This window comes from Drosophila virilis, chromosome 2 (assembly GCF_030788295.1).
Source record: "Drosophila virilis strain 15010-1051.87 chromosome 2, Dvir_AGI_RSII-ME, whole genome shotgun sequence".
Lineage (NCBI taxonomy): Eukaryota > Metazoa > Arthropoda > Insecta > Diptera > Drosophilidae > Drosophila > Drosophila virilis.
In genome coordinates, this window is record NC_091544.1 from 13,989,522 (window position 1) to 14,002,232 (window position 12,711).

Sequence of the window (12,711 nt, forward strand, 5' to 3'; positions counted from 1 at the left end):
GCCAAAGCAGCCAACCAACCAACTAACCATCTATCCAGCAATCCATCCAGCAGTCCATCCAACTGACTATCCATCCAAGCAGCCATCCAGCTAGGCTAGGTAGCTGCTGTAGCTACACTGTGAGAAATCAGACACGATCAGAAAGAAACTTGGATGAAATAAAGACATTTTTGTTTGGTAGACCAGACAATCGTAAGGGAACTTAGATGAAATATAGAAATTTTTGTTTATTAAAATTTACTTTTGATTATACAAAATACAATTATTAAACATTAAACATATCCAACAATAAATAGAAAACAAAAGTATAAAGATTATGAAAATGAAAAGCTTGCATAGTCGTTAGTAGTTTATATTAACCATGTGTTGAATAGCTGCTAACTTCTGGATAGCTCTGATAAATTTGACTTCATCTTAAAAAACTATCACAAGAATTAAAAGCTCAAGAACAGAATATTGTTGGTTCAATGAAACCAGGCCAAACAAGATACTCTTCTTTATATTTACTTACTTTCTTGTATTGTAAAAATAATTTCAAATAATAATTTGATTGACATTAATTAAATATGAATATACTATAGTTATATATAAATATCAAGAAAACCAAAAAAATATAAACTTTAGAGTTGGCATAAGATTTCTCGCAGTGTAGTAGTGGAGCTGGAGCTGCTGCTCGCTGCTGTTGTGCTGAAGTTGAATGAACCAAAAGAGAGTAGGGCACATACATATGCGAATGTGACTATGACTGTGTCTGTGTCTGTGGCTCTGGCTCTCTCCTGCGCCACTTTTGCACCACTCGTGCGTTTCCTTCAGCAATTTCGCAGCCGATTTGCCAGATGCCGCAATGGTGCTCAAATGGGGTTTCAGAGCTCGTTGCAGATCGAGTCTGGGCGCTGTGGTTGCGATTCCTTCTTGGTCTTGGCACAAAATTACGTATACGGTGCTGAGCGGGTAGCCAAATGCCGGCAGTGCTTGTGGTTGTGGCAGCAGCTTCCTGGGGGCAGCCCCCCCACAGCCCACACCCCGCCAACCGCCCACCACTAGCCCACCAATCGAAGCAAGAGGCATTGCTCAATGCAACCGCAGTTGGCAACAACACAAACAACTGGTAACTGGCAATCGGCAAAGGCAAGAGCTATAGACAATTTCCTTGGGAAAGCTGACTTAGCATGAAAAACCATTTAAGTGCTTTCCCAGGCGCTGATCCGCCACCAGCGACCAATTGTTGCTGGCATCCTGAGAACCTGAGCAACAGGTGAAGTGTTGCCAAGTCCACCAACCACCAGCCAACCAGCACCACCGCAGCCGATGACGTTTCTAATCTTGGCTAACCCAACTTCCCCACACTGCCCCTCCGGCTGACCCCGTTCCGCTTCCCTTTGGGCTGTGTCACTTGACTGGCCAGGCGAGGAGCGCACAGAACCCTTCATTACCCGAGCAATTGCCGCGGCAAAACTGGGGCTAGAGCCCCGCAAACATGCAGGCATAAGCAGGGCATTCAACTTGTTCCAGACACACACACACAGTCACACACACACACACACACACACACATACACACACACACATGAAGAGACTTTTCACACAATATTTTCCAGCATTTGTGTTTCGCCCTTTTCTGCTGTTTTCCTGCGCCCAACGGCTGCCTGTTGCTCGAGTTGTTGTTGTTATTCTTGTTGCTGTTGTTGTTGTTGTTGTTGTTGCCGTTGTTGCTCTCTGTGTGGATGTGGATTTTCTCTGCCCTGCCGTTGCCTTTTTGCTGTCTCGCATTTGCGTTTGCGCACTATTTTCCATAACAATAAAAAAAAACCACGAGGAGTCTGTGTGGGCTTGACTAGCAAAATACCCTGTACTTTTTCAGCACTTATGCAACAATATAATACAACATACATAAATATAAACATTTTTTGTAATAACCATTTTATTATTTCACGAATTCAATTGAAATTTTGGATATACTATTTGCATATACAATGTAAATACAAAATGCAAAATAGACTTCAACCAAATACAATAGAACCTAAGCGCAAAGCTAGTTAGAATTTCAGCTTATGGCTTATTATATTTTAGCTATATTTCTGTATTTCGCCAAACATTGTTATGCCCTGTTTGATGAGCTTTCTGCGTACAGGGTATACACAGTTGGTTGAAGTTCAGCTCAAGTGCCTTTCTCTAAGCAAATGCCGTTCGAGGGCTTTTGCTGGCATGGATCCACAGCTCCACAGCTGGACCCACTGCCATTTGGCTTGGCTTACAAAAACAACAAAGAGTTATCTGCAGAGCAGAAGCCATTTGAGGAAGCTCCACACACACACACACACACACACACACACATGCACACCTATTTACTTAATATGCACCGCACAAAGTTGAGCCCAGGCAAACAAAGTTGACAAATTTCTCCATTTACGCGCTTAATAGCTAATCCATCCTGATTGAGATAAAACGTCATCCACCAAAAATGTGAGTGGCGTCTAAAGAGATTCATGCTAGATTAGTTTTATTCAGAATAGGGTATACAAAAGTAAAATTAATTATATAATTACAAGTTCTATTTAACATATTTGCCAATCGATCATAATTCGTGCATACTTTTCATAAATAAAATGGAATAATAATATAAAGAAATATTTATATTTTATTTATCGTATTGTTATTCTATACAGAATACTGTTGAGATCGAATATAAAATAACTTTAACATTTTTAAACCTGCTCATTATCATTAATCAATTCATTAGATATTTTATTAGTTATCAGTGTAAAACCAATTCTTAAGTAATAAAAACATATTTACAACTTCTTTTGCTAAACCGATGGATCATAATTTGTGTATATATATGAATACATATTTATGTATACATTTGATAATATGATCGAATAATAATATACAGTTAATACATTTTATTGTACCAAGATCTGAAAACAAAGTCGTTTGTGAATGATTTCAAATGACGCTAAAGATCACTAATAAGACTTTTTCCTTTATAAATACATAAAATTGCTTGGAAATTATCTTTGAAAACATCATATCCAATATCAAATACTTAGGAATATTCTTTTATTTGCATTATGATAATCATTTGCTTGATCATACACATACTATATACATATATATTTATAGTTATATCGTATATCATTATAACAGTCAATAACAATTAGATGACTCTTTGCAAAATTATCAAATGATCGCTTGCATTTCATATTAGAGATCACTTTATCAAACGATCGCTTATACTCATTATACTTAAGATCTCTTATAGACTGTGTTTTTCAATGAAAATTATTTATTAATAATATTTGGCAAACAAATCAACTTGCTTAATCACATGTGTGGTATATATTCTAAATCAATATCACAGGCAAGATCAAATAATTGACTAAATGCTTGCAAAATGATCTAGGGATGGCTTGTGCAGAAATCAGTTATAAACATCAATTGTGCAATAAAATGTTTACATATTAAATGATCGTTCATGTGTATCATATATACATGATCTGTATCATATATATACATATCATAATAGACTAACTAAATCAAAACTTAAACAAAATTAGTTTATCGAAATGATCATGTGCTCAATCGAATATGTACATCATACAGAAATATTTAATTTTTAAATTCGAATTGATTATTTATGTTACAAATCAGTTATAGAACGGATTCCTAAATTATAAACAAATGGTCATTCGTATGTATCACATATAATACTTAAGATCTCGTCTAAAACTAATACTTAGGTAAAAATAACATTTGAATGATCATTTAAAAAGTGTTTATATATTCTCTAAGAACACATTATGGAAGATGGTAAAAATATCGCTTTTATCGTATGTTAAGTATCATTTGTAAGGACTCGCAAAAAGATTTGAATATTATATATATTTTTTCTCTAAACATATTTTTCAGACCTGTTTGCTCCAACTTGAAGCGCGCCAAGTTTTTATCCAGATCTGTCAAGTAGTTTCATTTGAACTCGAAACTGTACACGAAAACCCAAAAAGGAGAACACGGTCCACACACAAAAAGTAACGTACAAAAGGTAAGTGCGGCAATCTGTGATGGTGGCGAGGACGAAAGGATTGCGCAAAGGCAAACACATAAAATTGGATAAACAAGGCTTCGTCATGGTATGCCTGAGTGTGCGAGTGTGCCAGTGTGTTTGTGTGTGTGTGTGTGTGTGTGTGTGTGGTGTGTGTGTTTGCTCACAAGTATCCCTTTTTTCGTGGGAGCCGCGTTGCAACAGGCAACGACCAGGCAACAGGTAGAGGAGACCACAAACTGGTTTCGCCAGATTCCAAGTCCATGCGGCAAAGGAGCGGCCCGACTTTCTGGCTATGCCCGAGACGGGAACTGGGCTGAGACTGGGACTGAGACTGGGACTGGCAACTGGCAACTGGTGACTGCTGACTGGCGACCGGCGACCGGCGACTGTGAGTGGCATACAAAGCAGAACCAGTTTGATCCTCTGGCCTGCCGATGAGTTGGCGTAAAAGCAATTTTAATGTCCTTCTACCCAAGTCCATAAAGTCTTGAATAATCGCCCAAGACGTGTGTACGTGCGTGGAGGATATGCGCAACAGAGTCCCAGTGCCAGAGTCAAGGTCCAGGCCCCCACGCTGCCTGGCCCCCTGCCACTGCACCGATCCCCCGACCCCTGCTCCTGGCTGCTGCTAGTGGTGGTAGCCGATTTGTTTGCTGTGCCGCGCACTTGGTCTGCCTGGCTTTGTTCACTTGACTCTCTCTCTCTCTCCCGCTCTCTCTCTTTCTATCTCCTCCCCCTTCCCTGTGTCTCTCTCTCTCTCTCTCTCTCTGTTTGGCTACAGACTGAGACTTGTTGCAGGGCACGTCCCTTGCCACGATCCTTTACACTGACAGCGTTTGTGGTGCTGACTGTACCTCCACTGCAAACTGGAGCTAGGCTCCAGCCAGTCAAGTGCGCTACCTTTCTATTTGTGCTAGACTCTACATAAGTTTAAATCGTTTTTATTATTATTATTATCATCATCAATTTTATTATTATTATTATTATTACTATCATTATTATTATTATTATCTTTATTATTATCATTTTTATTATTATTATTATTATTATTATTATTATTATTATTATTATTATTATTATTATTATTATTATTATTGTTATTATTATTATTATTATTATTATTATTATTATTATTTTTATTATTATTATTATTATTATTATTATATTATTATTAAATTATAACGTAGCAGATAGATGTGAGTTGCTCAATATAATATAATTAATATCTAAGACAAGGAACTATACTTTTTTTTTAAATATCAATAATAAATCTTTTTGTTCACTAATTACATTATATCCAGCTCTAATGAGTGTTAAATGAGAAGCATTCTAATAATCCTTATTGGAATTTGTATATATAGTTTCCTCAAAAAAACAAAGGCCTTCCTTTCGATCTGTTTCATACTGTTATACTGGTTCAACTACTACGGATTTAAAAAAGAAGTTCTCTAACAGTAAAATTTAAGAAAGAACTATTTAGTTTGAAAACCCAAATACTTGCGCCTTAAAACAAGTTTTAAACAAGATTTAGCATGTGAATATCAAGCCATATTTATTAAGGATTTGTTTAACAAGTATTATATGTATTTATATGCATATACACATATATTCCATATTCCACTGATCTCACATCCTGCTCAACTGAGTCGTTAGCTGTTCAGTTGCAGTTTCTGTCGAAAAACTGAAAACGCGATCTCAAATGTGTTAAAATATCAACACGCTTTCGATTCCTTGAAAATCCTTGTAGATAAACACAAATGTAACGCAAAGATGGCAAAGATCTGAAAAAAAGAAGAAGAAAAAAAGAAAAAATGATCAACAGTGACAAAAAACAGAAGATCAAATACTTATTTGAGTAAACAATCAGCGCATTCCAGCGAAAAAAAAGGGATACGCGCGCCGAGTAAGCAAAGAAGAAGGGTATGGGGTGGGGGCAGGCGCACAGGAGCGGGGGCAACCAAGAGCAAAGGCAAATATACACACACACACACACACACACACACACACGCACACACACACACACACACAAAATAAACCAGCCTGGCGAACGGCGAGCAGCGATTATGATGACGACGATGAAATGTTTACATTTCCCCACGCGAAGCCAACGCCAAGTGAAATCCAAAGCCCCCAGACAACAACAAGAACAACAACAACAACAACAACGACATCGGCAACGTCTTGAAATAAACCGAAACCCTTGAAAGCAACTCCTGCACAGCTCCTTGGAGGCAGGCAGCGGAGAGCGGCATGCGGCGAGGCGAAGTCAGAAGAGATCAAGTGAAGGGTGAGCCAAGAAAAATCCAAAGAAAAACAAGACACAATATTTATCTGCGGGTTGCCGAACACTGAATACCCTCGCAAAGCAAATGAGTGATCCATTTTTATAGCAACATGCTTATAGCAACTGTATGATATAGATCTGCTTGATATTGATGGGCCTTAAGACCAATTCAGTTCAGACATCAGTAACTTTATGTGGGATTCCAGTTTTCAAATGAGCATGTTAAAATATGACCAGATCTTAAGAAAACAAAAGTTTTTCGTAAACGAACTTAATTTTCGAACGATTGTTCCCATAAAATATATATAAGTATTCTGTAAGGGTTCGTTTTAAAGAAATTTTCCGCCTTCCACCAATTATTCATATGGAAGTTGTAGGCATTCAAAGTCTTCTAATTCCCGAGCTTATCTAAGGTATCTTAAAGTTTGGCTAAAATATCTTGAAAAACAAAATAGTTTTTCAATTACAGCTGTGGCAGCTATTAGAGTGGGATCGAAATTAGATACAGAAATACAATCCAGCTAGCTAATATATAGTCTTCGTGGCGCTGGGTATCTCTCCTTCAAGGCGTTACCTAAATCGTAAGAAAATAAAAATGCCCTCGGCAAGGGTATAAAGAAAAAGGATTGTACGCGTCGCAGTCGCAGCGCAGCGTCCAGAGGTGACGGCAGTTCATTGAACCAGGCAACAGACCGACAGGCAGCAGGCTAGGCACACACACACACACACATATACGCACACACACACGCAAGCAGCGATCTGTGGCAGCCACATGCAATAGGAGGAGGACAACTGCAACTGCAACTGCAACTGCAGCTGAGGCTGAGACTGCGGCTGCAGCGGCGACTATGACTGGGACTCCGACTGGGGGCCCTCTTTGGTTGTGTGTGGCCGTGACCAAGGAGTTTTTCCTGCTTTTCTTGCTGCATCCTCAGCAGCGGCAGCAGCAGCAGCAGCCACAAAGCTGATCGTCGGGCCATAAACAGGCGCAGGCATCGAGGCTTGAGTTCGGTTTTTTTTATTTTTTATTATTACAGCTATTTTGTGCGCAGCAGCAGGAAGGAAATTACTGTGCATGCATTTTCCTCAATAATCCTCCGCACTGCTCAGCTGGCTGGTTGACGTCGCGACGTCGGCATTTTCCTCGCATATATAAAAATAGATAAAAATGCAATTTAGCTGCGCGTATCTTTCGGATGCAGGCAGCAGCTCTTGTCGGCAACTTGTGCATAGACAAAGGAACAGGAATTCGCCTCTAATAGCTTTTGTTTCAGCTGCATGTATCTGAGTATCTGTATCTGTATCTGTATGCGTAAAAGTAAATGCAAATGCAAATGTATCTTTTTTAGCTGCCCCGTCGCGTATCCCTCGCATGTGCCTCTCTTTCTCTCTCACTTTCTCGCGTCTCTCAATTTCTCTCTTCTCTCCTTGCTTGATTAATTTGCATATAAATAGAAAAAGTTTTGGTTGCGATTGATCTAATTTTAGGCATTCCAAGTGGCCCAATGGATACATGGAGTGTACGCATCCCATTCGTATCCCAATACACAAATCGCATCGCATATGGCTAAAATTGGAATTGTTTAAAGGTAGCCCTCAGACCAAAAAGAAACTTGAATTGATCTTTGACCGATGACTACATCAATCAAAGATCCATTCAAGTTTCTATTTGGCAAACGATCTATTTTCGATCCTTGGGTCTTCTTAAACTACTTTTAATAGAAACGCTTTTCTACTTCGAAATTATGTGATATATACCAAAAAAAAAGTCCTGGTTATCTATACGTGTCTAGCGGTATCTAATATCTTAATTCAATTCAATTCAATTCAACTATGTATATCGATGAATGTTATCGATTAATCGAGTCAACTTTTAGAATTCACTCATCAATGGAAAGCTCCAACCATGTGTGCTATCGATTAATCGATTGAATGTACACGATAAGTTTCTTTAAACAGCGCGCAATTGAACCAAACCATAAAAGTTATTATGATCGTAGGGATCAGAAATTCCATTAATATCAAAACTATCGATCAGCTTGTTTATCGAATTCGATTGTCTTGCCCTTTATCTATGTTAAGGGTGGCATAGCCCTAATCGATATAAATGGTTTCAATCGTTTTAGAATAAATTTCTAATCAAAGCAGATGCTCTCAATTTTCTCTATGAGCTAAAGTTCTCTCATCATTTGAGATAGCCTATCTAATATAGATGAAGACTAGGAAATATAAAAACCAATAGGTATGAGATCAATACAGGATCACAGCCGCATGCGATTCATTTATCAATATCAACGACTTTGAATACTCTATAGAAAATATGTTTGATTTAAATCAATAGATTTTTGTTCCTCTCTTCCACTCTTTCTCTCTCAAAACATCAGCTGAATAATTTATCACTTACGCATCATTTAAAAAAGGAAGAAAACAAAGCAGCCTTCAATTCAATGGCTGCCTTTGTGCGTTTTGTGGGAACTTTCAATTGAATTGAATTACGAATTACGAGTTTCGAGTGCCGAATTTCAATTGCAATTGCATTGGTTATCCTGGCCAAGGAGAATCGTCTCAGCTGCGGGTACTTGTGTTTATGTAAAGCGAAAAAAGGGGCATTAAGGAAATCATTATTAAGATTGACAGTGCCCACACAATGATATAAATAACAATTTTGCCTCGAACTCTCCTCGAGCAGGGTTGCCCACATAGGGACTCAAGTGGGTCTCGCTACCCTCAGACGCACAGACGCACAGAGACTCTGGCCCCGTCCTGATATTACAGAAATAGCGCACCAGCATATGATCAGCCGCCGTTCGGTAGTCCTGCCCCCGCCACTCCCTCTTCTCTCAGCCAGCAACAGCAACGTGCTAGGGGTTAATTCAACCCCTAACAGACCCCTAGTAGAACCTGAGACAATTTTTGTTTGTGTTTTGTTAACCGCTTAACAGATTTGTGAGCGTGGCACACAAATTACTCAACACCGACAACAATTTTCAAACAAGAGTGCTTCAAACGAGAGTGCACGACTAGAATATACCCTGTACCCAGACAAGATGTAAGGTATTCCTTAATACAAGTAAGAATATTAATAAACTGTGTAACTTGACTAAGCATATTTATCGATCGATAAAATAGAGAATATATTGTGATCAGCTAGGTCAAGAACTTATTTCCGCAATATAAAAAAACACGTACTTTTAATCGATATTTATCGATACTGTGAACATAGGCGCAGCTATCGATAAATCAATTAAAAAATGTCTAATAATACACTGTGTTCGGCAATGCTTCCTTCAGCCTGTTACATACATTTGCACATAACCAACATGCCCCATTCATACCATTTGCAACGGGTAAAGGGTATACAAAGTGTTGTCAGATCCTGCGGGCTCGAGTTTCATTGGGCGTAGGCGTGGGCGTGTTGTGTGTGTGCTATTCCTGGAACACACGCGTATCGCAGCACGCACATCTCCCAAACAAAGCTGATCCTTTCACTTTTATCCTTATTCTCGATCCTTTTGTGCCTATTCATGCTGCCTTGCTGATTAACTTTTGCTGATCTTTTGATTTCTCGCAGCCTTCGTTTACACCTTAATCCTCACAGCAGGACAATCGCTTTGAGCTGTTGCTTGTAACCAGTTTTTCCATTGTTTTTCCTTAAGATCTTTTTTCAGTTGGTTCATTCAACTTTTGTGGTTAATTCGGGAGGATGTTAGGCTACCTGTTATTCATATTATTTATTACTATATAGATTTGAGATATTAGAAACTGGAATAACCTCTGCTATAACCGGTATAGCCTTAGACCCTCTCATAGGGAGATATCTTGGCATTAGCGAGACTTACCATGCTTTTTGTGCATGTTCAACAAATGAGTTTTAGCGAGGACGACTTGACTGTTCTTCGACTTATCCTGATCGAAGGATGAGGAATTACGAGCTCTCGTATTAAATGGGACTAATGTATCTTATAGGCACAATCGGATGGAAAAAAGAGATTTCGCTCGAAAGTAGTTCTTGTTTTACGAAATCTCAACTAAGGTCAACTGAGCCACAAAATATTATCATTTACAGACAACTGTTCCGTGTGGCTTCTATTTGTAGTTGAGTTTTGTGCAGTTCCCACCAATATCGATCCTGCCCACATGCTTTGCCCGGCGACTACCGTATTAGCTACTGGCTGCCCACCCGCCAGCCCTGCCCGACCGCCCGATCCTGCATAATTTTTGTTGCATGTGCGGCAGCTCGTCAGGCGGCGCGTGTGTGGCGATGATTTTGTTGAAGAATTTATTCAGAGGCAACTCTTGTTGACCTCAATTAAGGCCAATCAAATGCGACGATCCTTTAGAGAGCCCGCAGAATTTGCTCTTCATTTTCATTTTCGGGCTTGGCTTTGACTTGAGAGCTGCTCGCGCGGCTTTTTAATTGTGTGGCAATTAACAAATTGAATGCGCGGCTTGTTTTTGGGGGTTGCAAGCAAATTGATCCTGCCGCACGGGCACATTTTGAGTTGCAACATTTATTAGTTTTCCATTTGCCGCGTCGCATTTTCCCATGGCAACAGCGACAGCGGCTGGGAAAAATAAAGAAATCGTGCATTGAACCCTTTACACACACACACACACACACACAGGGAGCACTAATACTTGGTGGCACGCTGCGCCTGGGCAGCCACTTGGCGGCTCCACATGCTCCCGTTTCCATTTCCACACACTGTTTTTTTGTTATACCCTGTGCTTGGTGAAAAGGGGTATATTAGTTGAGTGCTAATCTATGCAACAGGCAGAAGAAGGCATCGGCAAATCAATTTATTTAGATTCTCTTGCATAATACGCAGCGCAAGCTTGTCTCTTTTCCGATAGCACAATAATCGATAAATATCGAGAATAAACTTTCAGATTTTTGAAATGTGTGCTCATTCACTTTCTCTTACATAACACAATCGATTAATATCGATATCACATCACATCAAGTGCCAAACAAGTTTATGACCAATAAATATCGATTTCTAGTCCTAGTTTTGTTGACAAGAATAAACATCTAGAATTTAGATTCTAGTATATCTTAAATAGATAGATATCTAGATAAATATCTTATCCCATTTCCTACAGTACGATATATATCGATTTTTAGTATCGAGTTATTGATCATATCTTCGAGAATATATAATAGCTTGGGACAGCAAATTTTGCATATTGGTGAATATTTATTGAAGACATATCAAGAAAGTTTAACAAACTCCGATATTAAATAAAAAACAGCGAGATATCTTCTTGATATTGGGTATGTACACATACATGTATATCATTTATAGGTCCTGCATAGTTACTCAAGCTATTTAAAAAAAGAAGTTTTACGGAGAGATTAGGTATTATGTAAGAGCTTATGTTGAGCCAGCTGGGAGCTAATTACAGGGCATCTGCTAGTCGGCACTCTCGATAGGTTGACGCACTTATTTGTGTTTTTCTGCTGCCTCACAGTCGCTGTGCATTTTCTTCTTCTTCCTCTTCTTCTTCTCGGGGCACAAAAAGGGGGGCATTGTCCCGTACCCATTGAACGCTGCCCCTTTAACCCGTCCTCTCCCCGGCTATCCATCGACTGCTAATGGATTCTCCGCGGCCTCCGGCATTATCATTGTCCAGCTCCTGGCATATGTCCCCTCTATGACCCCTCCTCCCTCCGTCCCCTGCTTGCATCATCGCCTCCTCGGGCGAATGCACTTTGCCTGCGACCTGTAAAGGTTTTTCCTGCTTGCCTATCGCCTTCGCGTTGTTTGCTTCTGCTTCGCTGCGCTGTGGCAAAGGAAAACTCAACTTTTCTCAATTTCCACATACAGTTTTTCTCGCTACATTTTCCTTCTATTTACGTACTTTGTGTTTGCTGCATTGCGTTTTGTTTTCTCGCCCGATTCTGATAAGCCGCTGCGGGTCTTCCGCCCCGGCAGAGGATTTCCAGCCAGGGGCATTGCTCGTATTTGTCGTATTCCAGAATGCATTCGCCCGGCTCATCGGAGCATTTCTTTAACCGCCTGATAACAGCATTTGCTTGTTTGCCTTTTGGTCAACGCCCCCCTCAAACGCCACGGCCCGCAAAAGGCGCACAGATAATTTCCAAAAATAATTTCCAGGAGTTGAACGAATGCGAACGAAACCTCGAGCTGGTCCAAGGCTCTCGTTTCCAGCTATAAATATCATTTTATTGGGCAAATAATTTGATATAGCAGGGAAATATATGCATGTGCCTCAGTCGAGTGATTCATACTAAAGATAGGTGAAACAAAAAAAACATTCGGCGCGCCGAAGACTTTTTCCTACTCTTCCATCGATTCTCTTTATGGAACTTGTACTAGAGCTATCCGATATTGTCAAGATGTGGAATTTGAATGGTAAAG

At 39.6% G+C, this 12,711-nt stretch overlaps 1 long non-coding RNA gene across 2 annotated transcripts in view; it reads left to right on the plus strand.

Annotated features, from left to right (window-relative positions):
• The window catches only part of LOC116650358 (uncharacterized), a 30,714-nt gene extending 25,733 nt beyond the window's left edge, over window positions 1-4,981 (plus strand). The window contains exon 5 of one of the 2 annotated variants that reach the window (XR_011416029.1): window positions 3,909-4,981. This is a non-coding gene — a long non-coding RNA (uncharacterized lncRNA). The remainder of the gene's footprint in view (window positions 1-3,908) is intronic. The other variant, XR_004303328.2, reaches the window with a different exon arrangement.
• Window positions 4,982-12,711: the final 7,730 nt, after the last annotated feature.